Source organism: Pseudorca crassidens, chromosome 6 (assembly GCF_039906515.1).
Source record: "Pseudorca crassidens isolate mPseCra1 chromosome 6, mPseCra1.hap1, whole genome shotgun sequence".
Classification (NCBI taxonomy): domain Eukaryota; kingdom Metazoa; phylum Chordata; class Mammalia; order Artiodactyla; family Delphinidae; genus Pseudorca; species Pseudorca crassidens.
In genome coordinates this window covers 599,533-618,713 of record NC_090301.1, presented here as the reverse complement: position 1 = coordinate 618,713, position 19,181 = coordinate 599,533, and the positions used below count along the sequence as shown (strand labels likewise).

Here is a 19,181-nt window from a genome sequence, read left to right as displayed (position 1 = left end):
CAAAGAAAGTACATGGAATAAATAAACGAAGAACCGGTGAAATAGAAAACAAAAACTAACAAAATACAGCTGGTGTGGTCAATCAAAACCAGAATCAGTTTCTCTGAAAAAATAAATTAAAGAGCAATTAACTCTTTCAAGTCTGATAAAGACAAGGAAAGAGCACACAAAGAATACAAGTGCACAATGATATAATATTATCCTTGCCTGGTACTGAAATAAGAAGTGTTATAAATGGCAGTAATTATATCTTCTGGTAGTTCCCAAGGAAGTAGGAGCTTCTTTGCCCCATGAATTATTTTTGTATCTCACCGGCATCAATTGGGTTCTGAGCCCATCAGAGGAACAATAACTATAGTCAAGGGGCCAAGGGGATGGAATATGTCTATTAGCTACAGCCAATCAGGGTCCACCCACGCAGCTGGGCCATTTCAACCAAAACACATGGCTTGTACATGGTAAAAAGGGGAGCTCCCCAGAGGAAAATTAGGGCACTGCTTTGCCTCCCCAAAACAATGAGTGGGTGCTGCAGAGAAAAGAGATTATCAACTACAAAAGAGTTTACAAACATATAAAATTTTAAACAAAACACCAGCACAGTAAATCCACTCTAAATTTAGAGAATAAGGCACTGTGACTAAGTAGGTCTGTTCTAGGGATGCAGTAAGGATTCAATATTAGGTAATGTACACATCTCACATTTATAGCTCCAAGGAGGACAAAAAAACATATATACATGACTGATAGATGGCCATTTAAAAAACATCCGTCTGACTGATGAAATTCAAGCATCTATTCCTTGCTTCCCATGGAATGTAACTTCAGGAATAGAAGGAAATGGCAATACGAAGAGTATTTCCCAGAAGTAAAATGTATCTCAATTAGTGAAAGGCCAAAATTATCCTATTAAAGTAAGTAACGAAACAGCAAAGATGTCTACTGTGGTCACAGACTGTCAAACACACAATCTAAGGAGAAATAATTAAGCTAACACACAAATGCCACTATTTGCAGATGACCATCTGTCTAGAAAACCCCTCTACTATAATGAAAAGCTAGGAAAACTGAAGGGAAATTCAGTGTTAGCAAAACAACACACACACTAGATGCCTCAGTCATGGAGCAGTTTCATCATCCAGGACACTCATCACAGAGATGTCTGTTTCCATGCCCCCGCCCCCGCAAGTTCATCTACACCCTCAAGGAAATGCCAAATAACATCTGCGGTAGGCTAAACAATGGCCACTCAAGACATCAGGTCCTGATATTTGGAATTTAAATGTTACCTTACCTGGAAAAAGTCTTTCCAGAAGTGCTTAAAGATTACCCTGGATTATCTGGATGGGTCCATTACAAGTGTCATTCTGAAAGAGAGGCAAAGAGACAACACAGAGGAGAAAGCTTATATGAAGGTGGAGGCAGACACTGGAACACACAAGCCAAAGAAAATGGGAGCAGCCACCAGAAGCTGGAAGGGGCAAAGGACAGTTTCTCCCCTAAAGCCCCCAGAAGGCGCGTGGCCCTGCCAGATTTTAGATTTCTAGCTCCAGAACTGTGAGAGAATAAATTGGTGTTGTTTTAAGCTACTAAATTTGTGGCAATTTTTCACAGCCCTAGGAAACTTAACACAACGTCCCCGTAGGTTTTGTTTTTCAATATATACACTGTAAAAAAGATTCCCAAATTCACCTAAAAATAAAATTGTTCTAGGTTATTTGGAAAAAAGAAAAAAAGGGGGAAAAAGAAAAAACATTCAACCTGAAGTTAAGTAAAGCACACCATAAAGCAACAGTAATTAGTACTTGGTGGTTTTTGCTAAGGAAAAAGAAAAACTCATGTGTATCTATGAGTTTAGCATTTGAAACAAGTGCCATTTCAAATCAGCAAGGAAGGATAGACTAGGCAGTAAACAGCGCTGGGCCCATTTGCAATCCATTTTGGGAAAAATATAAAGGTTGATCCCTACCTCACACCATACACCAAAATAAAATTTCAGCTGGATTAGAGATCTGGCCATAAAAAATCAAGCCTTGAGGAATTCGAAGACTGGGGAGAAAAACCTATGATTTGAGGGTGCAAAGGCCTACTGATAACACAGACTGTAGACATCACCAAGGAAGATACTGACTCATTTGACCCTATTAGAGCTTAAGAATTTTGTACAGTAAAGGCTACCATATAGAAGTTAGGACACAAACAGAGTTTTTCTCTGGTTGGGAAACATCTGAATAGACTAGGACCTATCAACACACAGTTCATGGAAAACTAAGACATACGGCACATAAACCCATGAACAGGTGTGTTCATCTTCATTCTGCCCTTATACTATGAGATCTACAAAGATGAACAGAAGTGATGCAGATTTTGAAATGGTGAGGAAAATTGGCTTCTCTATCGTTGAGAATGGGTAACATTAGAATGCAATTTAAGAACACAAATAATCGGGCTTCCCTGGTGGTGCAGTGGTTAAGAATTTGCCTGCCAACGCAAGGGACACAGGTTTGAGCCCTGGTTCGGGAAGATCCCACATGCCGTGGAGCAACTAAGCCCGTGTGCCACAACTACTGAGCCTGTGCTCTACAGCCCATGAGCCACAACTACTGAGCCCACGAGCCACAACCACTGAAGCCCGCCCACCTAGAGCCTGTGCTCTGCAACAAGAGAAGCCACTGCAATGAGAAGCCTGCACACCGCAACGAAGAGTAGCCCCTGCTCGCTGCAACTAGAGAAAGCCGGCGCACAGCAACAAAGACCCAACACAGCCAAAAATAAATAAAATTAACTAATTTTTTAAAAACCCACAAATAATCGACATACCCATAATCCAATTCAGTGATAACACTCCAAAGAACCTACTCTCCAGAAGTACCTGCACAAGAACACAGAAGGCATAGGCATAATAGGTATAAGAAGGCTCATAGAAGCATAGTGACATGCAAAGAACTGGAAAAACACAACTGTGCACCAGTGAGATAGTGGTAACTAACTACACAGTGACGCATCGATACCATACAGCAGGCATCACCAACAATGAAGCGATGGCTCAGGTAACAGCCTCGAAAGGGCAAAAAGACAGTGCACAGAACTTTATTTCTAGAAACTGGGATATGAGTTCCACAAAACGGGGTGTCCACATACCTAGGGTATCAGAGGCTGAGTGAGATGAAGAGAGCAGAGGGCACCTGTGCAGAAGACGGGGCAGCAACAGGAGACTGGGAACACACACAGTGACTAATCAAATAAGTAAATATATAAGGGACACTGGCACCTAGGATTGTCACTGTTGGAAAAGGGAGCTACCAATTCAGAAAGGGAAAGACTGGAATGAACCCCGTGGTATTAGATAGAAACCGAGGTTCTGAAATGAACTCGTGCCTTTCAACATACAGAGATGTAAAAAGAAACGTGTTGTAAATACACAGGCATCTGTATATCTGTGTGTGTGCATGTGTACATGTATGTGCACACACACCCACACACACACACTCCATCTCTGTCCACTAAGAGGGCCTGAGTGCATTAACACCCCAACAACAGCCCAACTGGTGCCCACATTCTGCTTCTCTGAGTACCAACGGTCGTAAAATGGAACCGGGCCTCCTCAAAGAAAAGGCTGATTTCAGGTCTGGGGCAGGAAAGCATTGTACATGAAGAGCCCAGAGTACCTTGCTGTACCAGAAAGCAAGAAGTATTAAATGAATAATGGGGACTTATCCAAGCCAGGACACAGCAGCTGGCTTTAAGGGGCTCCCACTGGCCAAACATGGGAAAATACGAACATCAAAATAAATAACGATAATAAAAGATGACAGCCAACTGAATAAAATGGGAAGCTCTTAGCCTGCACTGATATAAATGAGCAAATCGAAAGTCTGATAGGAACAGATACTTAGTTTCAAAAGCACCTCCCCCCACAGTATACTTATTAATCACAAAGACTTCAGTGGAGAAGCCTGGCAGACACCACCTTTATCAAGTGAGCCAAGCGGGCACCACTGGTAACAGGACAAATCGAAATCGCGCACCATCTGATACAATGCCAAGAGAGGAACCCAGCACTCCTTCTGTGCTATTCCAGCTGAAGATGCAAAACCTGAATCGAATCAAAAGGAAACAGACAAACCCACTCTGAGGGACACTCTGCAAACTAACTGCTTGTGGTCAACAAGTGTCAAGGTGAGGAGAGTCAAGGTAAGATGGGGCAAATGCTCCAGTGTAGGAGAGACTAGAGACCTGACAAGGAGTGTCAACACAGGGCTGTGAACTGGGTCTTTCTGGTGAGGCGTGAACTGGTCTGAAGGTAGCAAAGTATTCATGTGTGTGAGCGGTTGTACTAAGCATCTTGTTTGCAGGAAACACACTGAAATAGCCAAGGGTGATGAGGTTTCATGTCCCCAAGTTACTTGCAGGTGGTTCAGAAAAAAGTGTTTTGTACCATACTTGAAACTGCTCTTAAAGTATGAGAGTTAAAAAACATTTTTTTTAAAATAGAGGAGAGTACTAGTTTTGTAATTAGAAAAAATAAATGCCTTAACTTGGAAATAAACACATTGAGGTAGGAGGGGGTGGCAAATGACAGTGACCATCCAACTCCAGGTCAAACCCAAGTTTAATAATGTATATCTGACTATGAGTTCACCTATTCACATCAGGGCACTTCTCACTCACATTTTATGGAGCATAACAAAGTTTTACCTAAATTTTATAATATTGTGATGACACTAAAGCCTGTTACACATCATTTTTTCAAAGTTCATGAAAGCAGATTTTTATTTTATTTTTTTAAATTTTTTAAAATTTTCTTATTTGTGATTTATCTATTTAACTACCTATTTAACTATCTATTAATGTCTATTTATCTATTAACTTACTTATCTATTTACTTACCTATTTATCTGTTTACTTATCTATCTATCTGCATGTGGAACTTCCCCAACCAAGGATCAAACCCGTGCCCCCTGCAGTGGAAGCATGGAGTCTTAACCACTGGACCATCAGGGAAGTCCAAAAGCAGAATTTTAAACCATCAGACAGTGTCAAGAAAGCTGCTGACAGCACCACGTCAACATGCTGAGCAGCACACCCCAAATGACGTCAGGGTCCACAGCGGGACTCCCCGCCGGCTCCTGCAGAGGAGGAAGGAGGCCTGCGGGAGAGCAGAGGTGCTCCGAGAGCTTTTCAGACACCACAAGCAGAAGGAGCACAAGGGACGTGCCCATCTGAGCTAGCCACCAATCACAGACTGTTCTCTGGGCAAGAAGCAAAACTCAGAGACACCAGCAGCTGGAGCCAGCCATGCCACGTAAGGGACCGTGGCCCAAAGAGAGGGGAGCGATATTTAGGCTGGGCAAAGAGACTGACCACTCAATCAACAACGGCTTAGGGCTTCCCTGGTGGCGCAGTGGTTGAGAGTCCGCCTGCCGATGCAGGGGACTCGGGTTCGTGCCCCGGTCCAGGAGGATCCCACATGCCGCAGGGCGGCTGCACCCGTGGGCCATGGCCGCTAGGCCTGCGCGTCCGGAGCCTGTTGCTCCGCGGCGGGAGAGGCCACAGCGGTGGGAGGCCCGCGCACCGCAAAAAAAACCAAAAAAAGCACAATGGCTTAAAAGAGAGAAAAGCCCTCACATACCCCTACCACTTCAGGACTGGGGTGAGGAGATAACAAGACAAGCAAAGCTACCTTTGTGAATTAAAACAGTCCTATAAGAAGCCTTCTAATGCATATCCAGTAAGTTCTAAATAGCCGAAAACCAAAATCATACACCTTCAATAAAGCCATATACCAACTGACACCAAAAACCTAATACTATACAATCCTGTGAGATTTTATGGAAATTCCCACAGATCCCCACTGAATCCTTCACGTGCCATTTCCTCCTTGAAGGTTTGGTCCTAACACTACCCACACAGTGTGGAACCATCCAGAAGAAATCAAGGGCTGGAGGTGTGTGTAAACCTCCAACTCAGCGGCATCTCTGGCAGGTAGGCATACCTGAAGCCCCAAGCACCCAAGGACGAGAAGATGAGGATGTCACGCGACGCTGCTCCAAAAGCAAAGGCATGTCTCACGGGTCAAAGGAAAGCCAACCCGTGTTTTCAAAGATCAAAAAGAGAGTGTTGCCTTTCCCAGTAACACCATCGTTTCCTCCCTGCCCAGTCTTTCAGAAAAGAGCTACACTTAACCCAATCTCAAGGGCACACAGTGATCATCTCCAGCACCTGTGAAATTAAGGGATAGCTCCAAACGGCAGCAAGCCTGATGGGTCACCTGGTCTGGACGCCCCAGAGGCCGCCAGGCTGAGCTTAGGAGCCAAGGGGCCCTGGGCACAGGCCGCCTGACAGCACTGCTGAGCTCACTGCTCTGGCGACAAAGGCAATACAGCACTTTGGTCTCAGGGGCAGGAGAGTCAGCTCCAAGCAAAAGCAAATGTATCAAAACGGAAGCCTTGTTTCTACAGAAAAAAACTGTATTCTTCAAATTGATCTCACACACACAGATTTAAGCCAGTGCTATAAGAACACCTAACTAATCTTACACTTATGAGAAAAAGTCAAAACAGTCAATATAATTCAGTAATTCCATCTGAAAGGTATTTATAAATGAGCTAAGTATTAATAAAATTAGAAAGCATGTCACATAAAAGTGAAATGAACAGTAACATACAAAATAAAACCGATTAGGATAACGCATCATCCTTGATTTTGTTCGCACCTGACCTGTCATCACCTAACACCCTATGTCCAGGAGTCAGTGCACCATCTCAAGTGAGGGAGAAGTGAATTTAAAGTCCCACCCAGACACCTCCAAGCCTTCTATTTATAAGTTACAGGACACCACCAAGTTAGAGTTAGCACGGTTCATAACTGTCAGAATGGTACATCAGAAAGACAGGAACGATCACACAGAGCCATCCTTTCCTCTTTTATTACTCTTTTTTAATTTCTAAAGAAAAAGTTAAAACAAGGACGAAAACTTTCAACTCTGTATATCAAGGAATCAGAAACCACACCCTGTATACTGAGAAGGGAGCCCTGAGAGGCAGAGCCACTTCTCAACAAGTCACTCACCTCAACCAGAATTTCAAAAACAGCAAAACATGCCAAATACACGACATCCTTTCAAACATTGTTTCTTCTAACTCTACAGTTGCACGGCTTTCTCTTTCCCTCTGGCCTCTGCTGGTCCTGAGGGGCCCGGCGGTCAGGGCGTGTTCGCCAGCTTCCATTTCCCCCAAGGCTGTCTGCTGTGGTAACCTCCTCAGGAGCGCAGCTCTCTCCAGAGCCTCCTGATGGAAACCTCCTAAGAGGCCAGAGCAGTTGCCATGCAGGCCGTTGCTACCAAGGCACCAGCATGAAGACTGCTTTCCCTCCCCCAGGAACCATCCACCCAGAGGTCTGTAGGATGACGAGGGGCAGGGAGCTCGGCACTACGCCCCCTGGCGCCTGACCCTCGTTAGTCCAAGAGATTCCTGACTCACAGCGCCCGCCCTCCCAGTCCCCTTTCACTTAACTCCAGTCGCCCAGGCCAAGCGATGCACAGGCCTAACGGGTGGTGCACAGAACTTCCCTGGAAGGGCACAACAGGTTATGCAACAGAGATAACGCTGCACACTGAACTGCCTCTGGCCAAAGGTATTTCCTTCCTCCAGAAAGAAACCAACAGCAGTAGCACTGGTCCAGCCTGCACTGTGTCTAGAAGCTTAAGTGCCGTTAATGACCTTACAGCTGGGAAGACAGTGTATCCTGCCCGTGGACAGAGCTGGGACTGCTACGCAGAGTTCTCCCTCAGCCAGCAGAGCGAGGCCAGCTCAACCCACGCCCCAAAACAAGATGCTAGAAGCTTAGAGAAAGGAATCATGCCGATAAAGGTGAGACAGCATAGAAAACAGGCAGGAGGACACTTGGCTTCCCAAGCATCGGTGAGCCCCACGGTACCAAGCTGCACTGCCACAAAGAAGGCCCGTGCTCAGCATGCTTCCGGATCTCAGCAACGTGCCGGCCAAGCACATCCAAGCCTCTGGAGAAAGCTGAACTACAAAACCATCTGTGAAGGCCAGAGTCAACGGTGGTTGAAGAACACAAGAGCAACAGGTTGAGATGTGGCCTGCAGACTGCCTTATTTCTGTGTCCAGCACACCCCTCAGAGCCTAGAAAGCTGCTCTGGCTTGCAGCAGCCCATGGTAATTCACCAAGAGGCAGGAAAGACAAGAGTCCAGAATCAACACTGTCCTGTCTGTTCATCCCCTCCAAACACACAGGGCACCTGCCATAGCCAGGACACCCTGCTGCGCCAGGGGGTCCAAAACAAGAACAAGTCTACCAGTGGCTTATCCTGTAACCCAGATGAAGGGTGGGGCAGGTAAAGCTAAGCAGGGACTTACCCCACCAGACCTGTGTAGTCATATGATGACGTCACGGAGGCAGCCAGAGGCGGTGGAACTGGGTTGCTGCAATAGGAAGATGGAAACACCAGTCCAGCAAGAGTGAAAGCTGACCCCCTGACGGTGGCTGAAGACTGACCGACAGCAGCCGTTTACAGGTTACTGCAGAGATGGGCCCTGAGTGCTCAATGGCTTTAGGTCTGGAACTCTGATTTGTTCACTTCCTTCCGGGAAACCTACTGACAGATATGTACTTGGTGAAAAATAAATGCCTGATGAGGAATCAATGATATTCAAAATTCTAAGAGACACAGACCAATTTTAGTGTGTTTCCTTCAGGGTAGAATATCTACCTTGCTACAAAGGCCTGGGTGGCCCCGCTCCTGGACATTACATCACCTCTGGATCCCAAATTTTAGAGAAACTCTAGAGATGCTGAGAGGAAACACTAGGTAAATTGTCAAGGCTGAATGTTTAAATGTGTGAACTGAAAATGAGGACCAAGGCAAGGAAAAAAGAAAATCCTGACTTCTCTGTGCCTCTGTCTCCTGTCCTGCAAAAGGGAGCTGACGTTAGTATCGGGTCACTGTGAGGATTATGAGAGTTTACATGCAGCGCTTAGCCCAGGCCTGGCAGAGTAAGCCTGGGGAGAACTTTCTGTGACCATGGCCCTCCTCGGTATCCGTGACAGCCACGAGAACTCTGGCAGTGCAGGCAGTACAGCCGTAACTCAGCCGCAATTGCCAGTGGCCTCACCCTACCAGGCTCCACTCTCCTTGACTGAAAAATGGGGCCTGTGACTGCTACATCCTAGAGCCCTCCAAGGACAGAGCCGGTAAAGCAGGACTTCTCAACCTCACTGCTGCTGACCTTGTGACCAGGCAGTTCTTCCTTATGACCACACAATTCTTCCTTGTGGGGGCTGTCCTGGGTACTGCAGAATGGTGAGCACCTCTGGCCTCTAACCATGAGATGCCAGCAGCACTCCCAACTCATGACAACCAAAAATGTTTCCAGATATTCTGGGGTGGGGGTGGGGGTGTAAGATCACCTGGTTGAACCATTGCTGGAAGTAAAGGTCATGATGCCTGGTGTGTAGGAAGCAACAAAAAAAGCTTTAATAGGCAAGGCTTTTTGTATCACTCGTGCATCCTTGAAACAGATCACAAAACGGGATGCTGTATGAGTGACTATTAGCTCCAGGTGTCACCCTTCCAAGTTGAAAAACTAAGTTTCTGATAAACTGAATTGAACAAGGGCGGGGGCGGGGGGGAACGCTGGGAGGGGAGGGGTAAAGGGAGGGAGGAAATGAATGAAGGAAAGGAAGGAAGAAAGGAAACAAACCACCTCAGAGACTCCTTTCCTATCTTTGAGAGGAAGAAGCTGAAGTCCTACAGATCAAGAAACACTCAAGGGCTTCCCTGGTGGCGCAGTGGTTGAGAGTCCGCCTGCCGATGCAGGGGACACAGATTCGTGCCCCGGTCGGGGAAGATCCCACGTGCCGTGGAGCGACTGGGCCCGTGAGCCATGGCCACTGAGCCTGTGCGTCCGGAGCCTGTGCTCCGCAACGGGAGGGGCCACAACAGTGAGAAGCCCGCATATGGCAAAAAAAAAAAAAAAAGAAAAAAAGAAACACCCAAAATCACAAGGCTGATTAAGAACAAGTTTAAACTGAAGTACATTCAGGTCTCCTGACTCCCGCTCCAGTGGAGGACTACCTTCCCCACCTGAACAAACATCTCCACCCTCTGCCCTGTCTGGTAGAAAGAACCAATGCCTAAGACCCAAGCACCGCTGCATGTCTGACAAAGTCCACAGCCAGGAACGTCTAAGAATAGCAATTCACACAAATAAAAGGCAAACCTGAGAGCGCTTTCAGAAAAGAATCCATCCTAATTGCTCAACGGCACTTGCTACCTAACTACTGGTTTCTGCATCAGCAACTTCCTGCCTCTCCTTGACCTAGATGAGGGCTGCTGTTCCAGCTGTGGGGTCTCAGGGCACAGATAAGCCTCCTGAGAGGATACTGCACCCATGGCAGAGCCTGGGATGGAATGGGCAGGGGCCATGGGGACTACGTTCATACCAGTTTTATTAACTGATAGTATGAATACGATAATACCGTCAACCAAAGAATGATCTTTAGCATAAAAATATTGTAAAACACAACAACAGAAGTAAAAATTGGCAATCTTCTTGATTCTTCCTCAAGAAATATCTCCAAAACTATTGTTTTACCTAATATTTTTTCTTGGATATATTAATACATGGTCTAAATAAAAACTAAGATCACATTACATGCATGTAATGCCACACTTACTTCCATTTAAAAATGCATATGGCTGTCTTTCCAAGTTTTACACACAAGTTTACCTATGTTAACAACTGCACGTTGCATGGAATAACCATAAAATAAACCCCCTGCTGATGTTGTTTTGTTTTTTTCCGATTACAAGCACTGCAGAAAAGAGTACCATCTACTCACTCAAGCCTGTACCTCGACAGGTTAAATTCCTAGAAATACAATTACATGATTATGGGAGATGCGTGGATAGGCACTGCAAAGGCAAAATTTACCCTCCCAATGAATTAAACTATTTACACTACACGACATTGGGGTATACCTGTCCCCCTCACCTTTGGTAACTAAAATGGTCACGTTTATTTTCCCCAGTCTGTAGGGGAAATATGATTTTAATGTCAAGTCTTTGATCATCGGTGAAAACTAAAAATCTTGCTCTGCATACCGGCCCTGTGAGCTTCTTGACTGTGAAGACCGGCCTTTTCACAACCTCCGTCCACTTTCCTACCAGGGCCTTCAGCACACATTTAAGACAATGTAAAACCCACAGCCGGGCTATGAAAGGTGTAGTAAATGACAGAAGAACAAGGAATTTAAGTGCAATGCAAGTTGCAAGCTAAAAATAACATTGCGAAAGGGCAGCCAGGCAAAAGGAGTAAGAAAATGCTGTCAAAAAGGACAGTTTTCTGTGTTCTGTTCTTTTTTTTTTTTTGCCTCTCATGCCTCTTAGCCAAAGGGTGTGGTTTTTTTCCCCTTTGGAAAGGGAACTAGAATCTTTGGACTGGGGACACCAGTTACAGTGGAGTGATGGCAAACCATTCTGAAGACAGGGGAAGTAACTTCTTCCATAGTTATTGCTAAGATTGTGGCCTTCTCCCCTCACTTGGCCCCCAGGCAAGAGGCTGGGAGGTATTTCTTTGGAGAACCCAAAGAGACTTGAAGAAGCTGACAGGGTGCTGTAAGGAAATGGCCCAGCCAGATGCCTCTACAGCGAATGTCACAGTTGGCAAGCCCCAGTCCCTCTGACATGTAAGCAGGCAAGCAAACATCACCGGATAGCCCAGAAAAGGCGGATACGAAAGCCAAAGTCGCAACACAAAAAGCAGCCAGAAGCAAGCAGTGACTTTTGGTAAAAGAAAACTTTGAAACTCACCAATGTCCTCAGAGAGGTAAGAGGAGAGTCTATATCCATGGAACAAAAACAGGAGGTTATAACATAGGAACAGAAAGAATAAGAGAAATCTCCTAGAAACAGAGAAAAACTCAATAGAAGCGCTCAAAGATGAAGTTGAGAATGTCTTCCAGAAAGAAATGGGAAACCTAAGAAAATCAGACTGTCAATCCAGAAGGTCCAATAGTTGAATTCTAGAAAGAGAAAGAAAGTGAATGGAAAGCTATGAAGGTAATAAATCAAGAAAAACGCCCAGCACTGAAGAACAGAAGTTTCCAAAATAAAGGGGCCCAAAGGGCAGGCAAGACACTAGATGAAAACAGACTCCAAGGGACATCACTGCACCGGGTGCTCTGAATTTCACAGAAAATCCCTCAAGCTTCAAAAAAGAAAACACGGTCACATATAAAGGCTCAAGAATCAGAAAGCTCTAACACTTCAAGGCTAACACTGGGGGATGGAAGACAGAGGGGCAAACTGATGTCCAACCTCTAAACACAGGTATATGGGCAGAATAACGCACTCCAGACATCCAGGCTCTCAAAATTTTATCTCCCAGGCAACTCCTTGAGGAAGAGCTCCATCAAAATGAGAGAGTAAAAAAAGAAAAGAAAAGAAAAGAAAATCAAGAAAGAGAAAGACATGGGTTCCAAGAAACTGAGGGCAGTGAGATCTGAAGTGAGATTCCAGCAGGTTGGAGGTCTGCGCCTACTGAACTTGATCAGATAAAAAGAACTGAATTGCCTGAAAGGAGGTTTAGACAACTAGTGAATTTGGGGTTGACGTTTAGCGGCAAATGCATATAAAACTAAGAAAACAACAAAAACCACCAATAAGAACTTCAGGAAAAACAAAAACTTCTCCAGGAAAGGAAAAGTAATCCCATCACACCATTTGGCCCAACTGTGAATGGCACCAGTAGCCAGAATATAAACACTAAATACCTGACAGCACATTAAAGGTGCACCTGCTTTGGGCGGCCATGCACTTGTCTGCAGGGCGAAGGCAGAGGGCTGAAAGAAAGTGAGAGACGTCAGAGTGGGGAGACCATGTGTGGGACAGGGGACGGAAGCGCAGGAAGTGAGCGAGTCAGGCGTGGATGCGAGAGATGGAGGCAAAGACCAAAGCCAACAGCTAGGAGACCAACGTGGGTGTCCTGCAAGGGAGGAGACATGATGGGAGGAAGGAAACTGACACTTTTTCTTCCTCACAAGCTTTTCCAGATTTACTTGATCTTTTCAAAAGTATATGAAGATATAACCTTGATTTGAGGTAAAATTAAATTTTAATGTTAAAATCCAAATGAGTGCCAATAAACAGTATTAAGGGAGAGTATGCATGGCCAATGCATTGTTATCAAATTAACAGCAAGCATCAACAAGACGACTAACATGACAGACACCCAGACAAGTCCGGCTTGTCTTAAATGATAGCTGAGGAACCTTACCTCACCGGGTAAACAGCAGCCGACTAGGAATATCACCTCTAAAATGTCTCTGATGTTAGAAATACAAAAAGGAAAAAAATAAATGAAAACCCTGCTTTACCACAAAGTAACTTGTGTAATCAAGTTTTTAAATGTTACACACTGAAGAAAGTTTAGTTCTTTTCTTGGCTTTCAAATGTTCAATGTTGTGGTGCCTTCATAACTCAAGAGAAAAGGCATTCTGACACATTAAGGTTCTTTGGCTATCTTTCTATACTTGGTCAAAACGTTTGACAACATGCTCCTTGGACTTTTTGCCACCAAAAGTCAGCAACTGAGAGTTCAGCTGTGTGCTATGTTTCTTCCAGGAGCTTGGTTATTTCTTAATAGAAAAGGGAAATGCCTTCCTATGATCACTAGCCCTGTGAGATGCATGTGTGCTGAATGGGCCATACCAAATACAAGTATCACTCTGTACTTTAAAAAGTGTTCTCTGCTCAAGCCCTTTAGGTAAATAAGTTTCAGCTGCCAAGCATTAATGGTGAGTCTATCTGATCCACTTGTGACTAAAGATCACAAGTCATCTTGGTGGACAGTGTAATCATTTGAAATGCTGTCCAAGTCAGTGTCTTAGGGCATTAAGTCCTTCACCATTTGAGATGTCAGCAGTGTACCAAATTCTCAACCGCTTGCCCATATATGCCACCCCCTAAGTGGATAGCTGTCACTTGTTCCCTTTGCATAAGCTAGTCTTCTTGTCTAGAACAGGCCATCCTGCCAACTCCTCCTGGAAAAACTCTTATTCATCTTCTAAACTCCAGTTTCAGAACCACATTCTTTGTGAAGACTTTCCAACAGGTAATCACTGCCCCCTCTGTCCTACCTCCACCCCTTGTACATACGTCCATTACTGCACTCAGAACACCGTAATCTCTCCTTTACAAGCGAATCTCCCCTACCAGACCATAAACTGCTTGAGGAAAAGAAAAAAAGTCTGTGTCCTCTTTACCTCTGCTGCATCCCCAGAACCCTTAACAATGTCTGGCACACAGCCATTTCCAATATATATGTTTTTGAAATATTTTCTACTGTGGAAGAAGTAAAGCCATGAGGTCAAAGTCAGACCGCCAGAAACCCCAAACAACAAATCCAAAGGAAAAAAAATACTTGATGATTCAAGAAGAAATTCTCCCATCAGGACGCTGAGAAGTCAGCCTGGCCCCCTGGAGGGGGCACTGTGACCGGGTTCCAGCGGGTCCTCGAGTGCCGAGGAATGTGGGCCAACGGCATCTTAGGAGTGCTCTCCTTACACGCACTGCTCCTTTACTCAGGTGACCTCAGCCTGATTAGAGAAGAGGAGGTAAGCCCCAATCGGGACGTGACACACAGCAGAATTAATAGTAGTTACAGGGAAGTTTAATCTTCACTGTTTTCAATGGCTTTCATATTTTGTCCTTCAAGACTTGAGGGGGTATGTTCAGTTTTCTCCAAACCTAAAGCTCTCATGACAGGTGGGTGGTTGATGTCTCAGATCCAGACAACTGGGAGTTCAAATGATGGGAGCCACTCTGAACCAAATACCTTCTCAACCTTTAACACTGCTTCCAAACATCCTAATATTAAGCGTACTTCATAAGGGTAGCTGGGGTTGCTTAGTGTTCAAAGTGACCGAATATCAACCTGAGCACTAGGCTTCAGCCAATGTCTCATTAGCCCGGGTTCGCTCCCATAAAAGAACACTGAGATCATTTTGTAGAACAGCACTACCAGTTACCTCAAACAAAATCCTAATTGTGACTCACTCCGTGTTAACAGGGCCTCAAGAAAGCTACCTGCCAAGAGAGTGCCTGTCCGTCCTTAGTTCTGCGGCAGACACCCAAACGCAGGTGAAGGCAACGCAACGCCTGAGGGTTTTCGGCAGCTCTGCAGCTGAGGACAAAGAAACCCCGCAGCTCAAGGGTAAACCATCCTGCTCCTGAAGATTCCTCTAAGACTCATCTACACTCCTTCGGACGTTTCCATAGCGTTGACCATATGGACGTGACCATAGCGTTGCTTAATAAAACACAGAGGTCAGTTTTCCTTTGGTCTTACGTGGTGCCCGGACACCACGCACAGGCCGACTTCCCCACCTCCTGAGTCGGCGGGGAGAGGACGCCTGGCCCTGAGCACTTCGCCACTTTCCAAAGACACCCTGTCAGGACGCCCTACGGTCACAAAGAGCTTCAGGCGCCCCGCGCTACGCGGCCGCCCAGGAGAGACTCCAGAGCCGTGTTTACTGTCAGTCGTGGGTAACCCAGAAAGGCTTCCTGTACGAGACCGTTTGCGCCCAGCCTCCCAGCAAGCATCGGCCAGCTGCTGGGCCTGCAGGCCGCGGGAGGGGGGGAAGGACGCCCCGGGCCGGTCACGCCCCCGCCGGGCACGTCGCCCTCCCGCCCCCGAGCCGCGCCGCCGCAGTGGACTTGGAGGCGCCCCCAGGCCTCACCTAGCGAAAGCGAGGGGCAGCCCGCCCTCCCCCCTTCCCGTCGGGCGCGGGCTCCAGGCTCTGGCGCACGAAGACCACGTCCCCGGGGACGGGCGCCCAACTCTATGGTCCGCGCACCAGTCGCCGACCCCCACGTGACCCACGGCAGCCAATCGAGGCGAGGCCCGGACCACCGAGACGACGGCGGCTCGGGGCTAGAGCAGCCCCGCCGGCCGCTCGCCGTCCCTCCCTGGTCCCGCTCCGGTGCTCCCTGCTCGGTGCTGCCGCCATCTTCCTGGAAGAGAGGACCAGAGGCGAAAAGTCCCCTCCCCGTGGTCGTTCCGAACTCTTACCGCCACCTGCCCTGCCCCCGTCCCTCTCTCTTCTCACCGGTCATTTAGCTCCATCTAAAGAAACGCTCTTCCCCCCATTCTAGTTATTCACAAAGCAATGAATTACATTACCTGTTCCACTCTTATCAGCGTAAGGAAACGAAGCTCATAAGGTAGGAACTGTGGCGAAACAGGGACGAGCCGCCATCTTGGTAAAGGAGAAGAGGTTACGCTTGACCTCCCCCCCACCCCCGGCCTCTATATGGCCAACCGCCGTGGGAGGGGCACGGCGCCTGCGCAGAGGCGGAAACCGCGGACGAGCCTGCGCCTGCGCACTCGGAAGCTGGCGAATGGGGGCGGGGAGGAAAGCGTTGGCAAGGGGGCGGATCGACGCGTTGACGCAATCCGTCCACACGCGGGGCGGGGCGCGAGTCTGCAGGCGGATCCGCGGCGCGGTCGGTCGGCTTGTTCTTCGGTGCGTCCGCGGTGAGTATCTCGCAGTGGGTCTCGGCCGCCTTTGGGGCGCAAGCTGTGGGCCGACGCAGAGGGGCGGTGGCCGGCTCGAGGCGGTGGTCGGCTCGGGATGGTGGTCTGTCCGCTCCGGGGGGGACGCGGGCGGGGCCGCTCGCACGGTGTGGGGGAGGGGCGGCCGGCCCGGCGTCCTGGGCCCTCCCCAGATCTCCCCCATCCCCCCGGCGCTCTTCCCGCTCTCCCGGCCCCTCCCCCGCCCTTCTGGTCCCTACCGGGTCCCGGCCCCCGTCCCCCCGTGCCCTGGCGCTGGCGGAGGCGGCGGGGTGTGTCCCGGGCGAACCCGAGTGGCCCTTCTCACCAGGTGGGAGTTACGTGGGGCGTGGTCAATAATGGACCTGGGACGTGGAGCGTGCGCTGGCGGTCGTGGTCCGGGAGGGACGGTGCGGGTCGCGCTAACTGGCGCTTCCGCTTCGCCGGCTCCCGGCCGAGAGGAAGCTCGCGGGGCGCTGGCCGCCCCCTCCACTCAGCAGGCCCCGCCTGGCCGCACACAGAGCGGGAGGAGAAGGAGGAGGGGAGGGGAGGGGAGGCCCCGCGCAGGGCCGAATCCGGAGGGACGGGCGGAGGGCCCGTTCCCCTGAAGGCCCGAGATGGGGCCGACCTGTGGCCGCCGTGGCTCAGTAAGGCCCGCAGGACCGCCTGTTACCCTTACGGCCTCAGTTTTCGTCGGTGCCTCGCTGCCTTGTCTGTGTCCCCAACACGCGGACGCGTGACCCAACAGCGCTGACTTACAGTTCCGACTGCTGTGGTCTTCCTCACCTTTGGCCTTGGTTCAGAGCCTGCCTTTTGCCTGGAGCCCGCTTACCTCCGCCGTTTGCTTGCCTCGTTTCTGCTCTGTTATTCAGGACTGCGGCCGGGTTAGACTTCTTCCCCCTGAAATAGGTGTCCACCTGCTGTCAGCCTCTGCTGTTCCGTGCGGTGGTTGTCCTGTGAGGGGCAGCGGTGTGTGGACCTGCCCAGCTTTACTTGTTGCCTAGGACGGTCATCAGCACGAAACAGGTTTTCAGGTATCTCTTGAACGACTCAGATCATTATAGTACCTCAAGGCAAGCTTAATGGCCGAAGCAGCCTTGCCATCATAAGGAGAGATGTATGATGGTGTACGGGTCGTGCAGGCTGCTTTCCTGGTGTTTGTAATTTAAGGTTCGTTATTTTTGGTTTTGGTAGCTCCCACTTAGGCTTTCTTTGCACCGCCCAGCCTCCTAACTCGCAATGAATTATGGCAGTGGTCTCTTCGGCCATAAAGTTACCCTGATTTTTTCCCCCCCCCGTTTTTCGTCTTGGTCTCTCAGCGAGCACTGCAGCCCAGGGTAAAGAACAAGGGCTTTTCAGTCAAATCAGATTTGCATTCTGAGTGCTCTTGAACTAGCAGGGTGACCTAGGGAAATGGGGATGGGATGGGCGGCAACCTCCCTCTGTGGACTTTAATAAATGTGATTCAGGTCCTTTTTATACTCAACTCGAAAGACAGAAACTGCTGGAAAAGGAAAAGTTGGCTTTGTTTTTTCTCCAGAGAGAAGGGGACACCAAAGCTCATTTGGCCGCAGAATTGGGGTGAAGCCACTTGTATAGTCTTACTTATTTCATTTTGTGCTCATCGTCATACTTGTCACTAGAGAAAACTCATTTCATTGTGGGGTGCTGCCCTCATGCTGTTAAGAGTGTGGTATACTGTACATGGACCTCAGATCCAAAGGCTCTGAATGCCAGATGTTCCAAGGGTTCTGGATGAGGGACTGTGGACCTTTGGGTCCTACTTTGCAGGGTCGTTTGTGGATGGGGATAATGAATGTAAATACAAGGATGACATGTCGGTGAATGGTGGTTTTGAGTAGTCCACTGATACACATAAATGCCAGTAGCAAAGCAAGTTTCTGTTGCCGAGAATCCAGTTTTAGCCATCTGTTCTTTGTCCCCTTTTGTTTTAGAAAAGTTGATTTCTTCTGTGTGGACTGGGGTGGAAGTATTGCTCTGTGGAAGAGGGAAGCCGTGGGTCAAAGAGAAAAAAAGTTTTAAATAGTTTCTAGTATCTAGAATGAGTGCATAAATTTTTCATTTGACCTAATTTCTGAGGTTTGGGGGATCTGATTGATCTGCATCCAAGGTTTAAACTAATCACAGTGCTTTGCATTTTGTGTTGCTGGATCAAGGCTTTCTCACTGAAAACCAGGCGCTTCAGAAGTTCAACATTTCTCTTTCAACTTTCATTTTACATTAGTCAGTTAATAACTTAAACTGTTGGAAAACTGTAGTGGATCCAAATTATGTTTCAGAAAAAAAAAAAAACCTGAGTATGAAAGAAATAGGTTGTGGTAAGAGAAACTTGGTAAAATTAAAACAAAGTTGAAATAAGTGTTTTTTTGAGAATTAACATCCTGTTCCAATAATATTACAATAGTATTCTCCACTTCCCCGTATGTGTGCATCAAGATGGGTTTTAAGTAGGAGGAAACCGATAGGAGTGATGGTCCCCTTCTCACCTGCTGAGCAGAATAAGGGCCTGCGCATGCGTGGGCTTAAGGTGCAGTACTGTCAGGGTGCTCACGTGAAGTTGGTTGGGAGTACAGGCAGGGGCCC

The 19,181-nt window shown here is 47.7% G+C and overlaps 2 protein-coding genes across 9 annotated transcripts in view; one reads left to right on the top strand and one right to left on the bottom strand.

Annotated features, from left to right (window-relative positions):
* HDLBP (high density lipoprotein binding protein) overlaps positions 1-16,930 on the bottom strand; it is a 67,815-nt gene extending 50,885 nt beyond the window's left edge. Inside the window, exons 1-3 of one of the 6 annotated variants that reach the window (XM_067739969.1) lie at positions 16,209-16,355; positions 13,302-13,350; positions 1,292-1,364 (exon numbers count right to left, since the gene is read on the bottom strand). The gene's annotated coding sequence lies outside the window, so the exon portion shown is untranslated. Of the gene's footprint in view, positions 1-1,291; positions 1,365-8,381; positions 8,401-13,301; positions 13,351-15,765; positions 15,784-16,208; positions 16,369-16,905 lie in introns of those variants that run through there. The other 5 variants (XM_067739968.1, XM_067739971.1, XM_067739970.1 and 2 more) reach the window with 5 other exon arrangements.
* SEPTIN2 (septin 2) overlaps positions 16,448-19,181 on the top strand; it is a 33,263-nt gene continuing 30,529 nt past the window's right edge. Inside the window, exon 1 of one of the 3 annotated variants that reach the window (XM_067739975.1) lies at positions 16,448-16,562. The gene's annotated coding sequence lies outside the window, so the exon portion shown is untranslated. Of the gene's footprint in view, positions 16,563-17,449; positions 17,612-19,181 lie in introns of those variants that run through there. The other 2 variants (XM_067739974.1, XM_067739976.1) reach the window with 2 other exon arrangements.